This window comes from Electrophorus electricus, chromosome 1, assembly GCF_013358815.1.
Source record: "Electrophorus electricus isolate fEleEle1 chromosome 1, fEleEle1.pri, whole genome shotgun sequence".
NCBI lineage: Eukaryota > Metazoa > Chordata > Actinopteri > Gymnotiformes > Gymnotidae > Electrophorus > Electrophorus electricus.
The window spans coordinates 24,578,684-24,583,683 of NC_049535.1; the positions used below are offsets into that span (position 1 = coordinate 24,578,684).

At 46.0% G+C, this 5,000-nt stretch overlaps 1 protein-coding gene across 4 annotated transcripts in view; it reads left to right on the forward strand.

Annotated features, from left to right (window-relative positions):
- The window catches only part of prkar1b (protein kinase, cAMP-dependent, regulatory, type I, beta), a 60,081-nt gene that overhangs the window by 49,302 nt on the left and 5,779 nt on the right, over positions 1-5,000 (forward strand). The window lies entirely within an intron of this gene.

Sequence of the window (5,000 nt, forward strand, 5' to 3'; positions counted from 1 at the left end):
TCAGCTTTGCTTCGCTGACACTGTTTATCACTTGCTGTTAGGAGCAACGCAGGCAACTGACTGAAAACTGAACACCCCTTTGAGCATCTGAGTGGTTCACACTGCCAGCTCTGCAAACAATATTTTGATTAACTCCATATTTATAAAGTTGTCATGGAGTCAGTTTTTAAGCTGGAGTCTTGTTGTGTTGCCATATTTCTCTCTCTCTCTCTCTCTCTCTCTTTCACTTGCTCTTTTTCTCCCTCCCTCACTTATTCATTCTTTCTCTCTTTCTCTCTCACTGTTTCTCCCTCGTGTTCTCTTTCTTTCTCTGCATTCGTTTTCGGTTCGCTGAGCTTCAGCTGAGCTCCGCGGCTGTAATAAGCTGGCTGAGTGACCGTTTGGCTCTTACACTGGTTTTGGCAGCTTCTTCACCTCCACCTGCTCCTCTTCACTGCTCTGCCCGTGCCGTTCCCTCTCTCCCTCTCTCCCTCTCTCCCTCGCTCCCTCCCCTGCCCCTCATCCCGCTTTCTTTCCCTCTTTCTCAGCAGGGGACCCTGTGTGTCCTCATTCTCTGGAGGGCCTGTTGCTTTATCTTGTTCTGATGTCAGCTGAAGATGTTGTACCTCATGCTTTTGGGAGGGAGGACATCTCCACAAGCATATTGAGTCTTATTTGTTTTCATATGCAATGAGACATTTTTTTAGTCTCTGTATGGATTCTAAAGGTAAACTTGGCCAAATGAATGTTTGGAAAACCCGCGACGCCTTAACTGCTAAATCTTTTAAAGCCAAAATAGTGTCCATATTGTATGATGTATAATGGCCAGCCAATTCATATTTGCTTCAGGAGAAAGCAATGTGGGAATAGATTTTTGTGGGTCTGTCTGTGTGTGCAGACACTGCAGTGTAGGAAAGTTGCTGATCTGTGCCAAGTCCACCTGCACATATGCAGGCGTGTGTGTGTGTGTGTGTGTGTGTGTGTGTGTGTGTGTGTGTGTGTGTGTGTGTGTGTGTGCGTGCGTGCGTGCGTGTGCGCGCGCGTGTGTGTGTGTGTGTGTGTGTGTGTGTGTGTGTGTGTGGATGCTGCAAAGGGACCAACAGATAGAGTGTGAAGGCTGTAAATTTTGTGGTGGGAGGAAAAGGTGCAATGAGGAGAGGAACGTAACTATTCCAAAGAAACACACTGACATTCTGTTTACCATGACAACACATCTGGGCCAGTCACAGCAACAGTCCAGCCCCAGCACCACTACGGGCCAAGAGCAGAGATATTCACCTCTAGACACGGTGCGCATGCGTGTGTGTGCGCGTGTGTGCGTGTGTGTGTGTGTGTGTGTGTGCGTGTGCGTGCGTGCGTGCGTGCGTGCGTGTGTGTGCGCGCGTGTGCGTGTGTGTGTGTGTGTGTGTGTGTGTCAGGGAGCGGTAGGGAGTACCCATCTTTGCTGCCTAGTAGATAGGACAACCCACACTCATTTCTTTATTTGATGCTTTTGCAATCCCTAAATATTCAGTGCTGTTTGGTTTTTCAGATATTTGTGTAAATTTGATATGTAGGCAGGTGCAGGTAACGTTTGAATGTCAGGGACTCTGGACCATAGCGGGGCACCATACTACAAGACTAACAGCCATTCAGCAGAAAGATGACACAGTACAGGAGCACCGTTAGTGGCACTATGGCAGTGCGTATTACCCCATCATATCAGAAGTCTGCTAAACTCCATTAACCTCCAGCTCTACAGAGTTATACAGTGATTTCCTTTGAATTTCATTCAAGTCAAACTTAACAAAATTCATGAACTCTCCCTATAAATTCCTATGAATGTTCGAGTATCTTTTCATCTGTTATCCATGCACTCCATCATCATCTCTACTGGCGTCCTGTTGTTTCTCTCTCGTTGATCCAGCACAAATGCACCATCACCGCAAATTCAAACTCGCTCTTGCCAGCTCATCCCAGCTCCTACTTCTCTTATCAGAGTCTGCTGTCCAGTTTTCCCCACTCATATTTCTCCTGTAATCAGTGCTTCATCTCCTCTTCCTGTCCTCCTCCGAAAGGATGCAGTTCTAAAAAAACAAAACATCTGTTGATTCCCCACTTCTTCATAATTACCATCCCATTTCCAACCTATCCTTTCTTTCTGGAATTCTAGACGGTGGATTAGCTACTCAGCTGCAAGCGCACATGGCGAAAAACGACCTCTGTGAGCCCTTTCAGTAAGGTTTCCGTGCAGACAGTACTGAAACTGTCCTCCTTAGTGACATTAATGCTTTTCTCACCGCTGGCTCGGCTTCTTTTAACATCCTGCTCTCTTTTGACCTCAGTGGTGCTTTTTATGCAGTAAATCATAACTTCTCCTCGCTCTCCTGTAAACCTGCCTGGGTGCTTCCCCACATAGCAATAGCTTAGTTCAAATCCTACCTCTTCAGACAGACAACACTTTGTTTCCTCAGTCAATCATAAGTCTCAATGCGGTGTTCCCCAAGGTTCTGTTCTCAGATCCCTTTTGCTTAATGACCGCACGCTGCCTTGACACTATAATCCACCACCATCAACTTTAGATTCATTATTATGCAAAAAAAAAAGATGAATTTATTTCAAGCTCTTCTCCCTCCCAATCTGCACACCATTCTTGTACCATCAAACATTACAGACTTTCTAAAACTGGATGGAGACGAGATGGCATGGGTCACTTTCAGCACGGCACTGGGGAAAGTGTGTGAGCTTTGCACTGCCCTCTGCATTGTCTCCTTAAGATCTGAAACTAAACCTTCCATCCTGTTTCTTCCCTCTTTCAACATCCACTCTTCATCTCCACTCTTCTCTCAGCTTTTGAGATGCTGAAAGTGCGCCTGTTTACCTCGGCCTTGTTTACTGCACTTCCTTTTATGTTGACCTCCCTTCCAAAACTTTAAATCAAGTGTAATATATTAAGAACTGCGCAGTCAGACTGCTCATAAATATCAGCCTATCAGGTTGCATTCTGCACTCTTCTCCAGCTATGCACCATATACATTATTGCAGTCCCACATAAACATGTGGATTTTGTCGGGTTGTTTTGTTTGCGTTAGCATTGTTATGCATCTTGATCTTTTTCCCCTTTGTAAAGAGTGATATAAGTATTATTAGTAGGTCATTATTATCATTTGGCATTGAGTTTCTGGGGGGGTGTTTTTGGTTTAAGATACATGTAGAGGGGAGTTGTCTATAATTTGCCGCTGATCTCGCCCTCTCTGTGGACGAGCTCCTTCTGCTCCTCTGTTAATGACTCTCTTCTGCATGTCTCTCTTTCACTGTAATCCAATCTGTCTCTTTCTCACTTTCACTCCTCTTTCCCTCTTTTCCCAGAGTGGGGTGGCCTGCGGTTCAGGAGTGGAATGTGTGCCACAGAAATTCACATGGGGTCACAGACCCAACTTCTAGGGAGGAGTGAAGGAGCTAGGCAGAGGGAGGGAATGGGGGCGCTACATCCAAGGGAGGACAGGCAGAGGAGACATCGAGTCTCCGTGTGTTGAAACTGATTAGTTTAATTCTATTTTCTACTGTTTTCATTACACGCGAGTTGTCCTCAGATGCTACTCTAGAGGTAGATTCTCTCTTCTTTCTCTTGTTATTTTTCTGTAGTGTTCTTGCCCCCTGACACGCATTCACACACTTCAGGCTGATGATATACTGTTAGGTGTTGGTTCCAGGGCATTTGCAGGGCCATTGCCTCTTTTCAAGCACGCCTAATGAACGCGGACACGGTTACATTTTCTCTTACACACTGCAAGTGGCCCAAGGCAGCCCACCCACTTTTTTCTGAATGACTTATCTATCCCTCTATCCCTCCATCCCTCCACCAACCTCCCTCCTTATCCTGCTCTTTTACCACCAGCACCTCAGAAAAGAAACTCTCCAAGAAGTCGCTCACACAGAGTGCTTGTCCTTATGGGGTTTAAGAAGACTGTTTATAAAGGAAAACATGGCTGACTGGATATGCAAAGCCTTCATGGGCATGTGACTGCCTTTGGTCATAGATATTTGGGAATCCTGTTGCCTGTGGGTTTGTAGTAGTTGTGCGTGTGCGCGCGCGTGTGTGTGCGCATGTGTGAAAGAGACGCATAGCCTGTAACAGATTCACACACGTTCACTTCACTCTGACACAGACTTGGCAAAGCTGGGTGGTCTGGAACTGAGAGGGTAGTCAGTGTATCATCTTTCTCCTTCCTCCATCATTCTCTCTCCTGTGTCAGATAAACACTCACACACTCACACTCTCTCAGTCCCGCACCAGTGTCCTGGCACCTCAGGCTCCTGCGCGGGCTGCACTGGTGGGCCATGCTCTTCCCCTGGTGTGTCATTTGCTACCGATCACGAACTGTATGTTTTCTCTGAGTCGCACCGCTAACAGCTTGTGAGTGTGCGTTTAACACTCTCATTGTTGTTGAATGCACAGACTTTCCCACAGCAGACATGGTGGATGTGCCTTGAGCAATGAGGGTCTTTAATATGACACTAATTTACAGCAGGCATCCCAAGGCAGCCCCATGATGTCATCCTCCCATGACGTCATGCCCCTGAGAACAGGTCTGGAAACCCCAGCTGCGCCCCATGTGAGTGACCAGTAGGGCTTCCCCACAACCCAGAACTCCGACCTGATCCAAAAAAAAAGAAGGGAAGGAAGAAAAAGGGAAGAAATCTCTTCTGAATTTGTACTTTACAGTTACTGGAGCTAAACATACTGGCAACAGCCTTGGAAAGCTGCCTGGCTGAAAACTGCACATTCTCACTTTATCATGTTCTTTCATAGTGACGCCTGTGTCTTTTGGATACTCTCATAAGCTCTGTCAGTTACTCCCTCTTTGGATATCTTGCTCCCACACACACACACACACACACACACACACACACACACACACATACACACATACATACATACATACAAACACACACAAATTATACCTTTTGTACAACCCATGTTCAGTGAATCATTAAGTCTCATTATATTCATATTTAATGTTAATCTGTTAATAACTGTC